At 45.8% G+C, this 22,209-nt stretch overlaps 1 long non-coding RNA gene across 1 annotated transcript; it reads right to left on the bottom strand.

The window, feature by feature from the left end:
• Positions 1–1,259: 1,259 nt before the first annotated feature.
• LOC122934900 lies at positions 1,260–18,369 on the bottom strand. Its single transcript, XR_006388744.1, has 4 exons — positions 18,326–18,369; positions 17,271–17,389; positions 2,427–2,458; positions 1,260–1,714 (listed from the first exon to the last, which is right to left on the bottom strand). It is a non-coding gene; the product is annotated as an uncharacterized LOC122934900 (long non-coding RNA).
• Positions 18,370–22,209: the final 3,840 nt, after the last annotated feature.

Below are 22,209 nucleotides of genomic sequence, written 5' to 3'. Positions count from 1 at the left end.
ACCTAGTCTCTGCTGAGACTTGGCCATATACCCAGTCTGAGCACCTTCAGCTCTGCTGGATGAGGAAAGCAGAAACTAAAGACAACCTCCAGAGGAAGAAAGCATACCCTGAGAATCCCACAGTGAGATAAGTCCAAAGTCCTAGGAGAAGCCAATTCCTCCTCAGCTAGTCTGTCCCCACAGATCAGAAGGTACCAGATAAGTGCAGAAGCTAATGCTGCCACAGTTACAGAACTACCAAGCAGACATTTTATCCTGCAAGCTCCACATTTAAAGTAGAAGTACTCATTCCTGCCAATGATTGTCAAAACCTGCTGGGACCAAGAGATCAAAGCTGTATACTGCTTGGATGCAAGTTATTTCAAGTAAAGCAACATTTGAACTTTGTCTAAAGGTCTGTACATCGATTATTCTGCCAAGTTCCTCTATTACTCCTACTATCACTACACTCAAATTTATTGCAAGTGAGCCAGGAAGCCAGGAGTCCGGCCGTACCCAGGTAGGAGACACTGTGACACAACTACCACAAAGCTATAGGACATTATGGGCATTGGAAGGGCCCTTGAATAGTACCCTGCGCACGCTGCAATTGGCGTCACAAACTAATACAGAATATTATCCACCTGACCCGGCCACTGCACTAAAAGTGGCGTCTGCGAACAAGTTCCTGGTCACTGCATATCCAACCCAGCACTAAACCTTGGAGTACCCCATTTTTAACCATCGACTATTCAGAATAGAAATCAACTGTCTGGACAAGGTCCTTCAAACAGATTTTAATTCAATTAATGTTTATACTTTCTAACCGTATAGACCTTAATTTGCCCATTAGGCATCTATCAATCCCTTTTGCAAAGTCCAAAAACACTGCATCCACAGCCTTCCGGACCAGACTTCTACTCACCTCCTCATAAAAACAAATCATCTTAGTCTGACATCTGTCCTTTATAAATCCATGGCTATCACTTATGATATTATTTACAGGCATGTACTTCTGTGTATAGTCCTTAAAACATTTCACTCAAAATTTATTTTAAGCTTACAAGTATATGTAGTGGGGGGTGTCTGAGCAATAGGTAATGAATATTAAAGGAGACCACGGCACTCGTTTTTTCGTATGTAAGAAAATTATTTTTATATTTTCATATTTTCATTTCATGATATATTTTCCATTTCATTTCATGATATTATTTCAAAATTTCATTGTTTTAAAGCATCCAGGAATGCAAAAGACTTTGCCAACTTTTAACGTTTCGGTCCTTGTATGGGACCTTGATCACGGCCTGGAGTAAAATACAATGTAATATGTCAGGAGACATTATATATAATAAGATAGGATATATTACATCATTGTTCATGGTATATAATACAAGTATGTCAAAAATAGTTAGCTCTCGTATTGCTTAGGAGCACAGAGGATGACAGGTAAGTATAACGTCATATTATATAGGTGTCATCTATAGTAGAGTTACATGCAATAGTATGATAATAGAGCTACACGTAGTTGAGTACAGTTTAAGTACAACATTGGGCGGCAAAATAGGAGAACGGAAGAGAAAACAAGACAAGACAAAGTATAAGACAAAACTACATGAATGAGCTGGAGTCCACAAGCAATAAGGCAATAGTATATCATGCGAAATTCATGGTTGGCAATGGCAAAGTTGAGCCGACAATATGGCAGTATGGCATAGCTTCTCTGGGGTGACAAGACCTGTAGGGTATTGCAAAGGTTAAGTAATGGTATACAGACATGTAGATATATATAAATAGATAAGTAGAGCCTCTAATAAGGTGCTAGGTAAGGGTCAGGGTCACATCCCATAGGGACATATGGTCGGAGTTTGCCACAGGGGAGTAGAATAGATGGAGCGTCCATTACCTTTGTCCGTGTTGCATGTTGCCTGATGTGGGATGCGCTGGTGTAGGCAGCGCTAGTGCCGTATTTAAGCGTGCCGCCGGTGTGGGCTGGCGTCCTGCGCACGCCTCCGGCTCCGTCGCACACATGACGCAGCCGCACGCGGGCGGATGACGTCACTGTAGCGGCCGCGCCGGCGCGCATGCGCAGTAGGCCCGCCGAGACCTGTGCTGGCAAAATAGTACTGGCATAAGGTGTATGGGAGTTAGTACAATAGTGAAGGCATCAGTGGCTTGCCGCAAAGGCCCATATATACTATAGCAATGCAGGCAGAAGTAGGCAGAGGTGAATATATCGAACCAGGGTATTAAGATAATAATAGTGGCTATAATAATGGCCAAAGAACAGAATGGTCAGTCTAAATGAAATCCTGTAACTAGTATGATATAGATATAGTATAATTTGCTATGGATTACATCTTGTATTCCATACGGCTGTAAAGAAAATACTACATCTTATGTTCTATACGGCTATAAAGAAAATACTATATGACTATATTGTATACTACCTGGTTGGGATGGACTTTAAGAGTCATTTTGTCTGTGGGAGGTAAAGAAAAATAGGTATTAGTAAATCTCGTTAATAAATGTCACATTATAAACAGAGGTCATTCATATCAGATATGAAAGAAAAAGATAAGTATGGGATATTGAATGTCCAGTTGTATTAGACTTGCCACACATATGGTAATGTCAATCTGAGAAAAGTTTGTCATGATGTGCAAAAATCAAAGTCCCGATTCATACCGTTTGGAAAGAGGGTATTTAGTTCAAATATCCAGAATGATTCGCGTTCTTTTAGGCGCGCGATCCGGTTACCGCCTCGTCGTCCTGCCGGTATTTGTTCCAGTATTTGGAATCGGAGTTGGCTAATTTGGTGTTTGGCAAGGGAAAAGTGATGTGGGATGGGTTGTTCAGTTCTGTTACATCGGATATCGGATTTATGTTTGGAAATTCGGTCGCGTATGTTTTGTGTAGTCTCCCCCACGTAGGCCAGGCCGCATGGGCATTTGATTAGATATACTACAAATGAGGAGCTACATGTAAAAAAGTTTTTTGAATGGTAGATTTTGCCCGAACGGGGATGTGTTATACGATTCCCTTTGATGACGTTGGTGCACTGAGCACAGTGGAGGCATGGGTATGTACCTGTTTTTTTCGGGGCTAGGGTGGTTTGTTGTGGTGTGGCTTTGAGGGGACCGATGTCGGCATGTACTAGTTTATCTCTCAAATTATTTGGTCTCTTGTAGCACATTCGGAAGGGATGTTTAAATTCGGCGACTTCGGGATAGGATTGTTGAAGTAGAGGCCAGTGTTTTTTGACAATAGACTGAATCTTTGGAATGAATGGATGGTACGTCACTACCAAGGGGACTCGTGGTGGGGAGATGGTTTTAGGTGGTATAGAAGCTGCGGATGTGGCCAGAACCAGTTCTTTAGTGAGTAGGGAAGTGGGGTAACCCCTGTTTTTGAATTTATTCGACATTTCGGTGAGTCGCTGTTTTTTCATGGAGGGATTTCCTACAATCCTGGTTATTCTTTTGAATTGTGAGCGTGGTAGGGATTTTTTGGTGTTTTTTGGGTGACAGCTGGAAAAATGTAGTAATGTATTACGGTCAGTGGGTTTAGTATACAAATCTGTTGTGAGAGTACCTACCTCGGTTTTCAGGACTACTGTGTCTAAGAAGCTGATGGATAGCGTATCTGTGTGGGAGGTGAATGTTAGGTCAGGGTCCTGGTTATTGATATACTTGGTGAATTCCGTAAATGAATTTATATCGCCATTCCAGATGCAAAAAATGTCATCGATGTATCGGTGCCAAGTTTTGGCATAGGTCAAGAAAAGGGGGTTAGTGTAGACCAAATCTTCTTCAAATTTGGCCATAAAAGCATTAGCATACGGTGGCGCCACGTTGGCCCCCATAGCCGTACCCCGCTGTTGTACATAGAAGTCATCGCCAAACATAAAATAATTGTTTTCTAGTACAAATCTGAGTAGGTCCGTGCAGAACCTTTGTGTATCTGGGGAGTAATCGGAGGTGGTTAAGAGAGCTTCGACGGCCTGGATGCCTTTGTTATGGGAGATGGAGGTATAAAGACTGTTGACATCGAGTGTTATCAGAAGATCCTCAGGAGTGATGTTAGTGATATTTAGAATAATGGATAGAAAATGTGATGTGTCGAGAATAAAAGAGCGTGTCCTTTTTACCAATGGTGTCAGTATTTTTTCAGGAAAATTGACAGGGGAGAGAGTATAGAGTCAGTGGAGGCTACAATAGGCCTGCCTGGCGGGTTGGACATGTTTTTGTGTATTTTGGGTAGTGTGTAAAGTACTGGGGTAACTGGATTCTCATTATTGAGAAATGTGTATGTAGCCTTATCAATAGTGCCTAATTGAAGGTGGTGGTCAAGAAAGTTAGTGATTTCTTTTTTAATGCGGAAGAGTGGGTTGAGTGTAACTTTTTTGTATGTACTAGCATCGGTCAGTTGTCGTCTGATCTCAGCTATATAAGCTGTGGTATCCATGAGCAATAGGTGTCTTAGATTGATAAGTTCCTTCTTGGGGTACTTTTTTGTTGTCCACCCTTGTGCCGACCTCTGCATGTTTACTGGTATTTGACCTGCTGCCTGACCTGACCTATGCCTTTTACCTGTACTGGTCCTACACTTTCTACCCTGACCTTGGACTGTTTACCATATTGCATGTACTTTTCCAGCCATGACTTTTGTTTGTGCCTGACCATGATTCCGTCTGACCCCTCTGTGCCCTGCACCGGTGTTTCTGACCCCCGTGGGTCAACAGTTAACCACACTGAGACTACTCCAGAAGGTAACAGCCTGGTGGTTCTCCTTTAGTGAAGTCGAGATAGGGGACTTTGTTGTATAGGGGTAAAGGATGAATACTAGTGACGGACGAACATCGTCCGTGACAGTTTGGAAATGTGAATGCGCGTTTGCGATCAAATGATCGCGAACAGTGCATTCGTATCGCGCCCATTGATTTTTAATAGCAGGCGAACCTGAAAAACCATTTGCAGCTACCAAATAAAAACTATGAGTGCACGAATAGTCCCACAACATGGACAGTGACATACCAGAGGGGGATCATTGCCAAAAATTCCCACAAAAAATATGTATTTTAATCAGGGGCCATTTTTATGCGTCTTAAAGGGAAACTCTCAAAAATGTCCATGAAAAAAATGCATACGTTAACGTAATTTTTTTTTCTACCATGGAACTGTATGGTGAACGGACGCCACAGTATGGCATCAATCTGAGGCATCTGTTAACGCATACATTTTTTGTATGCATTAAATGGATGCCAAAAATAGGATGTGAACCCAGCCCTAGTGTCATAATAAACACCAGTACACAGCAGAGCAGCGTGGCGGAGAGGGGAGGCCGCCATGTACTGACAGAGCGCTACCTTGTGGTCAGGAACAAGGACTGTGTTTCCCAAGAATCATTTTCTACTGGGAAATACAGGGCACAGTATAATATAGTAGAATCTATATAAATGTTATCAGAAGGACCCGGCTTTGCACAGGTATATTTCATCTATTTCATTTTGTTTCCGTGTGTCGTAAAAAGATTTCAACAGTTTCCCCATAACAGTGACCTCTATAGTACCCTCCCCTTTAACAATAACCTCCACAGTGCCCGCCCCTTTAACATTGACCTCCACAGTGGCCGCCCCTTTAACATTGACCTCCACAGTGCGCGCCCCTTTAACAATGACCTTCACAGTGCCCGTACCTTTAACAGTGCCTTCCCCATTAACAGTGACCTCCACAGTACCCGCCCCTTTAAAAGTGACTTTCACAGTGACAGCCCCTTTAACAGTGACTTTCACAGTGATCGCCCCTTTAACAGTGACTTTTACAATGACCGCCCCTTTAACAGTGACCTTCATAGTGGCCGCCCGTTTAACAGTGACCTTCACAGTGTCCGCGCCTTTAACAGTGACTTCCACAGTGCCCGCCCCTTTAACAGTGACTTCCACAGTGCCCGCCCCTTTAACAGAGACCTCCACAATGCCCACCCCTTTAAAAGTGACTTTCACACTGACCGCCCCTTTAACAGTGACTTTCACAGTGATCGCCCCTTTAACAGTAACTTTCACAGTGACAGCTCCTTTAACAGTGAATTTTTACAGTGACCGCCCCTTTAAAAGTGACTTTCACAGTGACCGCCCCTTTAACAGTGACTTTAACAGTGACCGCCCCTTTAACAGTTACTTTCACAGTGACCAACCCTTTAACAGTGACTTTCACAGTGACCGCCCCTTTAACAGTGACTTTCACAGTGACCACCCCTTTAACAGTGACTTTCACAGTGACCTCCCCTTCAACAGTGTATTTCGCAGTGACCGCCCCTTTAACAGTGACTTTCACAGTGACTGTCCCTTTAACAGTGACTTTCTCAGTGACCGCCCCTTAAAACAGTGACTTTTACAGTGACTGCCTCTTTAACAGTAACCGTCCCTTTAACAGTGACTTTAATAGTGACCGCCCCTTTAACAGTGACTTTCACAGTGCCGCCCCTTTAACAGAGACCTTCATAGAGCCCGCCTCTTTAATAAAAGTGACCTCCACAGTGCCCGTCCATTTAATAACAGTGACCTCCACTGTGCCCGCCTTTTTAAAAACAGTGACCTTCACAGTGCCCGTCCATTTAATAACAGTGACCTCCACAGTGCCCGTCTTTTTAAGCAGTAAAGAAAAATGGCTGGGTTGTTATGGAAACCTGGAGTAAAACTGTGTTTATGGCAGTTGGGATTGGAAGAGAAAGACTTGTAGGCTTGTATTGGTTAATGTGGGTCATTTTTTGGGGAATATCTCAGGAATGGTACGTCCTAGAGAGCTGAGACCTGGTCTAAAACCTTCCCGGACACCTGATGTACCTGTGTGCCGAATTTGGTGAAGATCGCTCCAGTCATTTGGTTGTGCATAAAGAACGTCCAGACAGACGTCTAGACAGACAGACAGACGTCTAGACAGACAGACATAAACTCATTTTTATATATATAAGAGATAAAGATATTAGCTCTACCCCCGAATAATAATACAATTAGGTGGTCATTTATTATATAGAAATACGTCTATGTTAGGCGTATTTCTGACACAGATTATGTCAAAGTTCCTTAGCACCGCAATCTGCATATTTTTCCCGCTCATGCCAGGTCTAAAAAAGGATGGCGTGGGATATAGTTATGGCCATCCAGTTATTGGATACCACCATCATACATTGACCGGATAACACCTCTGTACAGTGACAAGATAACACCGCCATACTGTGACGGGATAAAAGGGTGTAAGAGGGCACAGTACAGGGAATGACTAGGGGCACTGCACAGGGTGTGGTAAGTAGAGATGGCCTTGCGGTTCACCCGGCGGTCGGTTCGCGGCAAACTTTGCTCGTTCGTGATTCGCCGAACATGCGATCATATGGCAAATTTCGCGCCCGCCATATTATTTTACATTGTGAAGAACTTTGACCCATGACACATCCATCAGGTGGTACAGGACAGCCAATTGAGACATTTCAGCACATGGACATACCCCCTACCTCATAAATAAACCTGATCTGGCCGCCATTTTACATTCTGTCTCTTGTCAGTGTAGGGAGAGGTTGCTGTGTGGAGCAGGGACAGGCTGTTAGGGACACCAAACGCTAGCTAACAAAAGTCCTTTTAAGGACTGGTATAGGTGTTCTATTGATAGGTGTGATATACTGAGGGGTGTGATATACTTATAATATACTTTCTAACATAGAAAGCATATTATAGTGGATTTGTATTGTGCAGCATTGTGACTGGTGAGCCGTTCTGCAGCGATACTACAACTACAAAGATTGACAAACGCAATTAGAAAAAATTATTATAACTAGGGATGAGCGAACTCGAACTGTATAGTTCGGGTTTGTACCGAATTTTGGGGTGTCCGTGACACGGACCCGAACCCGGACATTTTCGTAAAAGTCCGGGTTCGGGTTCGGTGTTCGTCGCTTTCTTGGCGCTTTTGTGACGCTTTCTTGGCGCTTTTTGAAAGGCTGCAAAGCAGCCAATCAACAAGCGTCATACTACTTGCCCCAAGAGGCCATCACAGCCATGCCTACTATTGGCATGGCTGTGATTGGCCAGAGCACCATGTGACCCAGCCTCTATTTAAGCTGGAGTCACATAGCGCCGCCCGTCACTCTGCTCTGATTAGCGTAGGGAGAGGTTGCGGCTGCGACAGTAGGGCGAGATTAGGCAGATTAACTCCTCCAAAGGACTTGATTATTGATCGATCTGCAGCTGTGGGTTATTGAGCTGCTGATACTCAATTGCTCACTGTTCTTAGGCTGCCCAGACCGTTTGTCAGTCACATTTTTCTGGGGTGATCGGCGGCCATTTTGTGTCTTGTGGTGCGCCAGCACAAGCTGCGACCAAGTGCATTTAACCCTCAATGGTGTGGGTGTTTTTTGGCTAAAGCCTACATCAGGGTGAAGCTGTCAAACAAAGTGCATTTAACCAGCAATAGTCTGTTTATTTTTTGGCCATATACTACATCAGGGGCAAGCTGCGCCCGTCACCAAGTACATTTAACCCTCAATGGTGTGGTTGTTTTTTGGCTAAAGCCTACATCAGGGTGAAGCTGTCACACCAAGTGCATTTAACCAGCAATAGTCTGTTTATTTTTTGGCCATATACTACATCAGGGGCAAGCTGCGCCCGTCACCAAGTGCATTTAACCCTCAGTAGTGTGGTTGGTCAAGCTATCACACCAAGTGCATTTAACCAGCAATAGTCTGTTCATTTTTTGGCCATATACTAAATCAGGGGCAAGCTGCGCCCGTCACCAAGTGCATTTAACCAGCAATAGTCTGTTCATTTATTGGCCATATACTACATCAGGGGCAAGCTGCGCCCGTCACCAAGTGCATTTAACCCTCAGTAGTGTGGTTGGTCAAGCTATCACACCAAGTGCATTTAACCAGCAATAGTCTGTTCATTTTTTGGCCATATACTACATCAGGGGCAAGCTGCGCCCGTCACCAAGTGCATTTAACCAGCAATAGTGTGGTTATTTTTTGGCCATATCCCAGTCTAATTCTGTCACTAAATCCATACCGGTCACCCAGCGCCTAAATACTAGGCCTCAAATTTATATCCCGCTAAATCTGTCGTTACCGCTGTACTGTTGTGGCTGGGAAAGTTATTTAGTGTCCGTCAAAGCACATTTTTTGTTCAGGGTTGAAATACAATTCCCAATTTAGCAATTTCATAATTTAGTGGTTTCTGCTATATCAGAGCTATTTGAAATCTATCCCTAAAAGGGTATATAATATTCAAGGTGCACATAGGGTCATTCAGAATAACTTCACACACACGCTACTGTGCATTTCCAAGTCTAATTCTGTTAGTAAATCCATACCAGTCACCCAGCGCCTAAATACTAGGCCTCAAATTTATATCCCGCTAAATCTCTCGTTACCGCTGTCCTGTTGTGGCTGGGAAAGTTATTTAGTGTCCGTCAAAGCACATTTTTTGTTCTGGGTTGAAATACAATTCCCAATTTAGCAATTTCATAATTTAGTGGTTCCTGCTATATCAGAGCTATTTGAAATCTATCCCTAAAAGGGTATATAATATTCAAGGTGCACATAGGGTCACTCAGAATAACTTCACACACACGCTACTGTGCATTTCCAAGTCCAATTCTGTTAGTAAATCCATACCGGTCACCCAGCGCCTAAATACTAGGCCTCAAATTTATATCCCGCTAAATCTCTCGTTACCGCTGTCCTGTTGTGGCTGGGAAAGTTATTTAGTGTCCGTCAAAGCACATTTTTTGTTCTGGGTTGAAATACAATTCCCAATTTAGCAATTTCATAATTTAGTGGTTCCTGCTATATCAGAGCTATTTGAAATCTATCCCTAAAAGGGTATATAATATTCAAGGTGCACATAGGGTCATTCAGAATAACTTCACACACACGCTACTGTGCATTTCCAAGTCCAATTCTGTTAGTAAATCCATACCGGTCACCCAGCGCCTAAATACTAGGCCTCAAATTTATATCCCGCTGAATTTGAATACAATACATTGGGCCAAATAATATTTTTGTTGTTGTGGTGAACCATAACAATGAGGAAAACATCTAGTAAGGGACGCGGACGTGGACATGGTCGTGGTGGTGTTAGTGGACCCTCTGGTGCTGGGAGAGGACATGGCCGTTCTGCCACATCCACACGTCCTAGTGTACCAACTACCTCAGGTCCCAGTAGCCGCCAGAATTTACAGCGATATATGGTGGGGCCCAATGCCGTTCTAAGGATGGTAAGGCCTGAGCAGGTACAGGCATTAGTCAATTGGCTGGCCGACAGTGGATCAGGCACGTTCACATTATCTCCCACCCAGTCTTCTGCAGAAAGCGCACAGATGGCGCCTGAAAACCAACCCCATCAGTCTGTCACATCACCCCCATGCATACCAGGGAAACTGTCTCAGCCTCAAGTTATGCAGCAGTCTCTTATGCTGTTTGAAGACTCCGCTGGCAGGGTTTCCCAAGGGCATCCACCTAGCCCTTCCCCAGCGGTGAAAGACATAGAATGCACTGACGCACAACCACTTATGTTTCCTGATGATGAGGACATGAGAATACCACCTCAGCATGTCTCTGATGATGACGAAACACAGGTGCCAACTGCTGCGTCTTTCTGCAGTGTGCAGACTGAACAGGAGGTCAGGGATCAAGACTGGGTGGAAGACGATGCAGGGGATGATGAGGTCCTAGACCCCACATGGAATGAAGGTCGTGCCACTGACTTTCACAGTTCGGAGGAAGAGGCAGTGGTGAGACCGAGCCAACAGCGTAGCAAAAGAGGGAGCAGTGGGCAAAAGCAGAACACCCGCCGCCAAGAGACTCCGCCTGCTACTGACCGCCGCCATCTGGGACCGAGCACCCCAAAGGCAGCTTCAAGGAGTTCCCTGGCATGGCACTTCTTCAAACAATGTGCTGACGACAAGACCCGAGTGGTTTGCACGCTGTGCCATCAGAGACTGAAGCGAGGCATTAACGTTCTGAACCTTAGCACAACCTGCATGACCAGGCACCTGCATGCAAAGCATGAACTGCAGTGGAGTAAACACCTTAAAAACAAGGAAGTCACTCAGGCTCCCCCTGCTACCTCTTCTGCTGCTGCCGCCTCGGCCTCTTCTGCTGCTGCCGCCTCGGCCTCTTCCTCCGCCTCTGGAGGAACGTTGGCACCTGCCGCCCAGCAAACAGGGGATGTACCACCAACACCACCACCACCACCTCCGTCACCAAGCGTCTCAACCATGTCACACGGCAGCGTTCAGCTATCCATCTCACAAACATTTGAGAGAAAGCGTAAATTCCCACCTAGCCACCCTCGATCCCTGGCCCTGAATGCCAGCATTTCTAAACTACTGGCCTATGAAATGCTGTCATTTAGGCTGGTGGACACAGACAGCTTCAAACAGCTCATGTCGCTTGCTGTCCCACAGTATGTTGTTCCCAGCCGCCACTACTTCTCCAAGAGAGCCGTGCCTTCCCTGCACAACCAAGTATCCGATAAAATCAAGTGTGCACTGCACAACGCCATCTGTAGCAAGGTCCACCTAACCACAGATACGTGGACCAGTAAGCACGGCCAGGGACGCTATATCTCCCTAACTGCACACTGGGTAAATGTAGTGGCAGCTGGGCCCCAGGCGGAGAGCTGTTTGGCGCACGTCCTTCCGCCGCCAAGGATCGCAGGGCAACATTCTTTGCCTCCTGTTGCCACCTCCTCCTTCTCGGCTTCCTCCTCCTCTTCTTCCACCTGCTCATCCAGTCAGCCACACACCTTCACCACCAACTTCAGCACAGCCCGGGGTAAACGTCAGCAGGCCATTCTGAAACTCATATGTTTGGGGGACAGGCCCCACACCGCACAGGAGTTGTGGCGGGGTATAGAACAACAGACCGACGAGTGGTTGCTGCCGGTGAGCCTCAAGCCCGGCCTGGTGGTGTGTGATAATGGGCGAAATCTCGTTGCAGCTCTGGGACTAGCCAATTTGACGCACATCCCTTGCTTGGCGCATGTGCTGAATTTGGTGGTGCAGAAGTTCATACACAACTACCCCGACATGTAAGAGCTGCTGCATAAAGTGCGGGCCGTCTGTTCGTGCTTCCGGCGTTCACATCCTGCTGCTGCTCGCCTGTCTGCGCTACAGCGTAACTTCGGCCTTCCCGCTCACCGCCTCATATGCGACGTGCCCACCAGGTGGAACTCCACCTTGCACATGCTGGACAGACTGTGCGAGCAGCAGCAGGCCATAGTGGAGTTTATGCTGCAGCACGCACGGGTCAGTCTCACTACAGAACAGCACCACTTCACCACCAATGACTGGGCCTCCATGCGAGACCTGTGTGCCCTGTTGCGCTGTTTCGAGTACTCCACCAACATGGCCAGTGGCGATGACGCCGTTATCAGCGTTACAATACCACTTCTATGTCTCCTTGAGAAAACACTTAGGGTGATGATGCAAGAGGAGGTGGCCCAGGAGGAGGAGGAGGAGGAGGAGGAGGAGGAAGAGGGGTCATTTTTAGCACTTTCAGGCCAGTCTCTTCGAAGTGACTCAGAGGGAGGTTTTTGGCAACAGCAGAGGCCAGGTACAAATGTGGCCAGACAGGGCCCACTACTGGAGGACGAGGAGGACGAGGATGAGGAGGAGGTGGAGGAGGATGAGGATGAAGCATGGTCACAGCGGGGTGGCACCCAACGCAGCTCGGGTCCATCACTGGTGCGTGGCTGGGGGGAAAGGCAGGACGATGACGATACGCCTCCCACAGAGGACAGCTTGTCCTTACCCCTGGGCAGCCTGGCACACATGAGCAACTACATGCTGCAGTGCCTGCGCAACGACAGCAGAGTTGCCCACATTTTAACCTGTGCGGACTACTGGGTTGCCACCCTGCTGGATCCACGCTACAAAGACAATGTGCCCACCTTACTTCCTGCACTGGAGCGTGATAGGAAGATGCGCGAGTACAAGCGCACGTTGGTAGACGTGCTACTGAGAGCATTCCCAAGTGTCACAGGGGAACAAGTGGAAGCCCAAGGCAGAGGAGGAGCAAGAGGTCGCCAAGGCAGCTGTGTCAATGCCAGCTCCTCTGAGGGCAGGGTTAGCATGGCAGAGATGTGGAAAACTTTTGTCAACACGCCACAGCTAACTGCACCACCACCTGATACGCAACGTGTTAGCAGGAGGCAACATTTCACTAACATGGTGGATCAGTACATGTGCACACCCCTCCACGTACTGACTGATGGTTCGGCCCCATTCAACTTATGGGTCTCTAAATTGTCCACGTGGCCAGAGCTAGCCTTTTATGCCTTGGAGGTGCTGGCCTGCCCGGCGGCCAGTGTTTTGTCTGAACGTGTATTCAGCACGGCAGGGGGCGTCATTACAGACAAACGCAGCCGCCTGTCTACAGCCAATGTGGACAAGCTGACGTTCATAAAAATGAACCAGGCATGGATCCCACAGGATCTGTCCGTCCCTTGTCCAGATTAGACATTAACTACCTCCCCTTAACCATATATTATTGGACTCCAGGGCACTTCCTCATTCAATCCTATTTTTTTTTTCATTTTACCATTATATTGCGAGGCTACCCAAAGTTGAATGAACCTCTCCTCTGTCTGGGTGCCGGGGCCTAAATATATGCCAATGGACTGTTCCAATGTTGGGTGACGTGAAGCCTGATTCTCTGCTATGACATGCAGACTGATTCTATGCTGACATGAAGCCAGATCCTCTGTTACGGGACCTCTCTCCTCTGCCTGGGTGCTGGGCCTAAATTTATGAAAATGGACTCTTACAGTGGTGGGTGACGTGAAGCCTGATTCTCTGCTATGATATGAAGACTGATTCTCTGCTGACATGAAGCCAGATTGTCTGTTACGGGACCTCTCTCCTCTGCCTGTGTGCTGGGCCTAAATATATGCCAATGGACTGTTGCAGTGGTGGCTGACGTGAAGCCTCATTCTCTGCTTTGACATGCAGACTAATTCTCTGCTGACATGAAGCCAGATCCTCTGTTACGGGACCTCTCTCCTCTGCCTGGGTGCTGGGCCTAAACTTATGAAAATGGACTCTTACAGTGGTGGGTGACGTGAAGCCTCATTCTCTGCTTTGACATGCAGACTAATTCTCTGCTGACATGAAGCCAGATTGTCTGTTACGGGACCTCTCTCCTCTGCCTGTGTGCTGGGCCTAAATATATGCCAATGGACTGTTGCAGTGGTGGCTGACGTGAAGCCTCATTCTCTGCTATGACATGCAGACTAATTCTCTGCTGACATGAAGCCAGATTGTCTGTTACGGGACCTCTCTCCTCTGCCTGTGTGCTGGGCCTAAATATATGCCAATGGACTGTTGCACTGGTGGCTGACGTGAAGCCTCATTCTCTGCTATGACATGCAGACTAATTCTCTGCTGACATGAAGCCAGATTGTCTGTTACGGGACCTCTCTCCTCTGCCTGGGTGCTGGGCCTAAATTTATGACAATGGACTGTTGCAGTGGTGGGTGACGTGAAGCCTGATTCTCTGCTATGACATGCAGACTGATTCTCTGCTGACATGAAGCCAGATTGTCTGTTATGGGACCTCTCTCCTCTGCCTGTGTGCTGGGCCTAAATATATGCCAATGGACTGTTGCAGTGGTGGCTGACGTGAAGCCTCATTCTCTGCTATGACATGCAGACTGATTCTCTGCTGACATGAAGCCAGATCCTCTGTTACGGGACCTCTCTCCTCTGCCTGGGTGCTGGGCCTAAACTTATGAAAATGGACTCTTACAGTGGTGGGTGACGTGAAGCCTCATTCTCTGCTATGACATGCAGACTAATTCTCTGCTGACATGAAACCAGATCCTCTGTTACGGGACCTCTCTCCTCTGCCTGGGTGCTGGGCCTAAATTTATGAAAATGGACTCTTACAGTGGTGGGTGACGTGAAGCCTGATTCTCTGCTATGACATGAAGACTGATTCTCTGCTGACATGAAGCCAGATTGTCTGTTACGGGACCTCTCTCCTCTGCCTGGGTGCTTGGGCCTAAATATATGCCAATGGACTGTTGCAGTGGTGGCTGACGTGAAGCCTCATTCTCTGCTATGACATGCAGACTAATTCTCTGCTGACATGAAGCCAGATCCTCTGTTACGGGACCTCTCTCCTCTGCCTGGGTGCTGGGCCTAAATTTATGAAAATTGACTCTTACAGTGGTGGGTGACGTGAAGCCTGATTCTCTGCTATGACATGAAGACTGATTCTCTGCTGACATGAAGCCAGATTGTCTGTTACGGGACCTCTCTCCTCTGCCTGGGTGCTTGGGCCTAAATATATGCCAATGGACTGTTGCAGTGGTGGCTGACGTGAAGCCTCATTCTCTGCTATGACATGCAGACTAATTCTCTGCTGACATGAAGCCAGATCCTCTGTTACGGGACCTCTCTCCTCTGCCTGGGTGCTGGGCCTAAATTTATGAAAATTGACTCTTACAGTGGTGGGTGACGTGAAGCCTGATTCTCTGCTATGACATGAAGACTGATTCTCTGCTGACATGAAGCCAGATTGTCTGTTACGGGACCTCTCTCCTCTGCCTGGGTGCTGGGCCTAAATATATGCCAATGGACTGTTGCAGTGGTGGCTGACGTGAAGCCTCATTCTCTGCTATGACATGCAGACTAATTCTCTGCTGACATGAAGCCAGATCCTCTGTTACGGGACCTCTCTCCTCTGCCTGGGTGCTGGGCCTAAATTTATGAAAATTGACTCTTACAGTGGTGGGTGACGTGAAGCCTGATTCTCTGCTATGACATGAAGACTGATTCTCTGCTGACATGAAGCCAGATTGTCTGTTACGGGACCTCTCTCCTCTGCCTGGGTTCCGGGGCCTAAATATCTGAGAATGGACTGTTCCAGTGGTGGGTGACGGGAAGCCAGATTCTCTGCTATGGGACCTCTCTCCAATTGATTTTGGTTAATTTTTATTTATTTAATTTTTATTTTAATTCATTTCCCTATCCACATTTGTTTGCAGGGGATTTACCTACATGTTGCTGCCTTTTGCAGCCCTCTAGCCCTTTCCTGGGCTGTTTTACAGCCTTTTTAGTGCCGAAAAGTTTGGGTCCCCATTGACTTCAATGGGGTTCGGGTTCGGGACGAAGTTCGGATCGGGTTCGGATCCCGAACCCGAACATTTTCGGGAAGTTCGGCCGAACTTCTCGAACCCGAACATCCAGGTGTTCGCTCAACTCTAATTATAACGGGTGTGATATACCAGTCGCCCACCAAAACGACTAACGGGGTGTTATATACCTTCTTCCACAAACACTGCGCTTGTCTAGAGACTTTTATCTAGGACGTTCAGCGCAGCAGGGGGAACTAGCTCACGACAGTGTTGACTACCTCACATTTCTAAAAATTTATGAGGCATGGATCTCGGAGGAATTCAACACTTGTGACCAGTAGACCATGTTTGATTCAAATTCCTCATGACAGCCCACAAATATCCGCCACCACCTATAACAATTCATGGTCCCTGTCTTAGGTAAATACAGCGGCATAAAAGGCCTTTTATGTCCTTTGAATGTCTAATTTTTGGGGCCTGTACTAGTGGCCGACACTTACTTATTTATCCTGTGAATGCCTAATGTACCTACAGCCACAGAATACAAAGTTCTTTGCTGTCAGGTGAACGCCTGTTGGCAAATTTTTGGGGCCTGTACTGGCCGACACTTATTTATCCTGTGAATGCCTAATTTTGCTGACTGGAATAAAAAATCAATGGTTCTGTAACCGTTCCGCGATGCGGACCCATTTTACAGACGTGTGAGTGGACCCTATATGTATTTGACATGTATTTACCGGCTGCTGTCAGTTCTGGCTAATTTAGGCCGAGCTATTACACTTAGGCCCCATTCACACGTCCGCAATTCTGTTCCGCATTTTGCGCAACGGAATGGCGAACCCATTAATTTCTATGGGGACAGACTTTGTCCCGCTCGGATCCAGAATTGCGAATCTGCACTTCCGGGTCTGCACTTCCGTTCCGCAAAAATATAGAACATGTCCTATTCTTGTCCGCAATTGCGGACAAGAAAAGGCATTTTCTATATAGTTCTGGCAATGTGCGGATCCGCAAAATGCGGAAAGCACATTGCCGGTGTCCGTGTTTTGCGGACATCTGAATGGAGCCTAAAAACAGAGCAATATTACAAAAACCAAAATACACGTTATAACTGTATAAACATTTAAGGCAACTTTTCCAATAGCAGGAGCATCTCCTGCACCCCTTTCATGGCCTGTCAGTGCCTCTCCTCCATGGCATTCCTCCGCTCCTGAATGGCCTGCATATCCTGGTGGTGCTCCTTCTGCATTTTTGCCACTTTGGCCTTCAAAGTCTTCAGTACTGTTGGAAAAAATATATATGAACATTATTTGCAATTCTTATTAAACCTTTAAACCTTTATTTTGTGGTGCATATGACTTTATGATCGCTTGCTATTACACCTTTTTGTGATAAAAGTTGTCCAAAAAATGCCTTTTTGGAGAGTTTTTATTTTTTGTTTTGAAAGGTGTCCACCTGAGGGGTTACTTGGTATGATATTTTTATACAGCTGGTTGTTACAGATGCGGCAAGACCTAATATGTTTCCTTATTTTTTTGTTATTTCTGTTTTACACAATAAAAGCATTGTTGAACCAAAAACAATTCATGTTTTAATGTCTCCCTAGTTTGAGAGCCATAATATTATTTTTATTCGGTGATTGTCTAATGGTAGGGTCTCATTTTTGGCCGAATGAAATGACAGATTGGTACTATTTTGGGGGGGCATATGCCTTTTTTGATAGCTTGGTGTTGCACTTTTAGTGATGTTCGGTGACAAAAATTATTTTTATTTTTAATTGTTTCAATTTTTTTTATTTTTACAATGTTCACCTGAGGGGTTAGGTCATAGGATATTTTTATAGAGACGGTCGATATGTACACGGCGTTACAAAATATGTCTGTCTATTTTTTACCTTTTTTTTTATTTATTTAAAGTCTTTATACACATTGACAATTTAAATCTCAATACGTTAGTGATATTTATGATGATTATATAGTTTATTAGTTAGTGATATTTCAGTACAGTATAATTTTATTTTGTTAGTTAGTGATAGTTCAATAGTGTTTAATATTATTTATTTGTTAAGTTAATGGTTTTAATGTAAATTAAGGAGTTATTGTCCAGTGTTCTTTTTTTGTATTACTATAGTGTATATTGTCCCCTCATTGTTGGCCCTTTTAATGTTTATGTACATGTTATGGATACATAATCATATTGCTATGTGCACATATTTACCCTCCTGGCAGGGGCTGGTGATCTCCTCCTCTTCCTCCTCCTGAGATGGGGCGGTGCTGGAGGGTCTAGCACTTTCCACCTCCACCTCTTTCACTTCTCCCACATCTGGTGGGGGTGGCACAATAGGCTGGGAGGGTCCGGCCTCCTCCTCCTCTTCCTCCTCAACCTCCACCACCTCCATGGCCTCCGCCGATCGCCTTCTGTAATCACAGAATGTTCAGATTTTAGAGAAACAACTCAGAAATCTTAACAATATTAGATATAAAAAAATTCCAATATGGAGGGATCTATATATAATTGCAGTGGCTGAAAGCTTTATGCCGCATAACTCAATCAAAAATGAACAGCATGCAAACAGACATCCCCTTCACAGTGTCTTGATGAAACAATAGGGAGAGAGGAGACCCATGGGATGGGATTATCTCCTGAGTGTATCGTAGAATGATCTACTTCTCTACACCAGAGTCAATGTGGCCAATAAACTCAACCAATAAATCATGGTTTATAGTTCACTCTAATCCAAATAGATCAGAGTGGGGGTCTCCATAGTCCTGGGTCCATAGCCCGTAGGAAAGAGGCTGCCCTCAGGCTACTACTGCAGACCCGGTGATGGTTCAGTCCGTCACTTGTCTGGCACAAAGCCAACACATCACATCACCCAAAGAACACCATCCCCACAATGAAACATGGTGGTGGCAGCATCATACTGTGGGGATGTTTTTCAGCAGCCGGGACTGGGAAACTGGTCAGAGTTGAGGAAAAGATGGACAGGGATATTCTTGAACAAAATCTGCACCACTCTGTGCGTGATTTGAGGCTAGGATGGAGGTTCACCTTCCAGCAGGACAATGCCCCCCACCACTTGAGTGGTTTAAGGGGAAACATGTAAATGTGTTGGAATGGCCTAGTCAAAGCCCAGATCTTAATCCAATAAAAAATCTGTGGTCAGACTTAAAGATTGCTGTTCACGAGCGCAATCCATACAATTGGAAGGCGCTGGATCAGTTTTGCAAGGAGGAATGGGCAAAAATCCTAGTGGTAAGATGTGGCAAGCTCATAGAGACTTATCCAAAGCGAGTTGGAGCTGTAATTTTCGCAAAAGGTGGGGTGAATACTTTTGCTTAGAACTGTATACATTACAGAGTGTTGGCAAAACATACAAAAGTTATTTACGTATCTACCTGGGCATTTTTCGTCCCGTTTTTTTTTTTATATATGCCGGGGGTGTCTGCGCTTCATGTCTGACCATTTTTTTATGATGGCCAGACGTCGGTGTTTGAGACCAGATCTCAATTGCCAGCTCCCGCACAATCCGATGCTTCTCGGCGTGGGACCGGGTGCGGTTGTATCCCCGCTACAACATCCGCTGCAAGATAAAAATGCAAGCATATAATATAAAGTTTTAACAATAATAGTATTGAAAATAATTTACTCAAGTAAATTGCAAAAAGTATTTAAGTCTTTGAAGTGGAAATATTAGATTTAGGCCACCTGCACACAGGCGTGTTTTTTTCACAACTACGGACCATACAAACCCGGACACGCCAGAGTGTAAGAGCTCACGGCATCATTGGTTGCTATGACGCAGTGCGCTTCCGGCCACTGCCGCTGGACTGTGATACACTTGTATGATCTATACAAGTGTATTACTGTACAGCGGTGGCGGCAAGAAGTGCACGGCGTCATAGCGAGTTAGCAACGAATGACGCTGTGCGCTTGTCCACTCTGCAGGACAGCAGCCCAGGTTTTTACAGTCCGTAGTTGTGAAATAACATGCGCATGTGGATGCGGCCTTACTGTTACGGTTAGAAAATGGGATTGTATTACGACTGTATGTTGTTGGGGTCTGAGCTATCAGATACTGTTCAGCTAAGCAGAGATGTACCTGTCTAGTGAAGGGACGGTACAGTATGGGGTGTACAGCTGGTTCGCCTCCCCGTGATGCACCCTGGGTAACTCTAAATGAATGAGCAAATACTGGCGGTCTGACAAAGAAAGCTTGTCCTGACTAATAGGACACAAATTATAATCTATAAACTGTGTGTGTGTGTGCGGTATATAGTGTGTGGCTGTGTGTGTGTGGTATATAGTGTGTGTGTGTGTGTGGTATATAGTGTGCGGCATGACAATGGATGTGCAATGTGTATGTGAAATATATTTCTCTGCTTTCCATACAAATATGCTACTAACATACTGGGTGTGATGTCACAGGAATACTTAATGCAACAATCAGTAATATCTAGTGAGACCTTATAAAATGTGAAGTTGAGTGCACTTAAGATAAATTAGAATCGCAGAAGTCCACTCTGGCGATTTTTTTTATAACACTCTTTATGGATATAAAGCGATTGTTCAGACATGCAGGTGAAATGTAATCAAATACACTACTTTAATGTAAGATTACTTACAGTCACCAGGAGTTCTTCCTCTTCATCGCTGAACTTGGTCCCAACCATCGCATCCATGTAATTTCTAGTCGGTGCAAACCAGTTGCTGTAGGCCACACCTTCCTAGAGCATGTGCTCTTGGGATTGATACTTTTCCGAAATTTCGCATATAAAAAAATAATGCTTGTAGATAGCAGATTCGCTTAATACTTCTGTTATGTCAGTGTCTATGTTGTGGGACTATGTGTGCACATCTAGCAAGTATTTTGTGGCTGCAAATATGACCTGGAGGTTTTTCAGGTTCGCCTGCCATTAAAATGAATGGGACCCTTGGTTCGCGAACATTTGATCGCGTTTGCGCGATTGCGTTCGCAAACCGTCCCTGCAGATGTTCATCCATCACTAGTGGTAAAAGGGCACAATGCAGGGTATAAGGGGGCACATTACGGCATGAGGGGCACAGTATGGGGTGGGGGGCACAGTCACATGACCCTTTGACATTGGAAGGTCCTTATGGTGAATGAGGTTCATACGCCACCATAATGAGAGGCAGAGGAGTGAGACAGGGATGTGAATATGTGGCCAGTACAGGCTCCAAAAATTAGGCAAAAGGCATTCACCTGACAGCAAAGAACTTTAGATTATGTGGCTGGAGGTACATTAGGCGGTCACATATTTAACTGTAGGCCAGTACAGGCCCCAAAAATTAGGAATTTACCTGACATAAAAGGCCTTTTATGCCGCTGTATATACATAAGGCAAGGACCATTCTTTGTTCTGCGTGGTGGTGATATGTGTGAGCTGGCATGAGGAAATTCAATTACACATTGTCATCACAGGTGTTGAATTCCTTCGAGATCCATGCCTCATTATAAAAATGTGAGGTAGTCCACACTGTCGTGAGCTAAGCGAGTGCGCTTATCGGTCACGATCCCTCCTGCTGCGCTAAACGCCCTTTCGGACAAGACACTCAACGAGGAGCAAGCCAAGAGTTCCATGGCAAATTGTGCCAGCTCTGGCCACAGTTTAAACCTGCACACCCAGTAGTTCAGGGGTTCCTTGTTTCTCAGAGCGTCCACATCGGCCGTTAACCCGGTGTAGTCGGACTCCTTTTGGTCTAGGCATTCCCTGAAGCTAGATCCGGAGGGCGGCTGTCGATGGGTTGGCTGCAAGAATGATCTCATATCCGAAGTGGAATAGGAGGAGGAGGAGAAGAAGAGGCAGGCCTGCATTTAATCTGTTGCGGTAACACCAAATCCACACAGGTGCCACGGGTTACATGCTTGACGGCCATCAAAACGTTCACCTAGTGGGCAGTAAAAGTCATGTACTTTCCCTGCCCGTGTTTGCTAGACCACGTATCTGTGGTCAGATGTATCTTGGCACCAACACTGTGTGCCAGAGATATATTAATTTGCCGCTGAACGTGGCCATATAGTTCAGGGATGCCCTTCTGGGATAAATATTTCCTTCCGGGGAATTGTGCCAATGGCCACA

This window comes from Bufo gargarizans, chromosome 4 (genome assembly GCF_014858855.1).
Source record: "Bufo gargarizans isolate SCDJY-AF-19 chromosome 4, ASM1485885v1, whole genome shotgun sequence".
Classification (NCBI taxonomy): domain Eukaryota; kingdom Metazoa; phylum Chordata; class Amphibia; order Anura; family Bufonidae; genus Bufo; species Bufo gargarizans.
The sequence above is the reverse complement of the archived record's forward strand: the minus strand, read 5'-3'. Positions and strand labels throughout refer to the sequence as shown.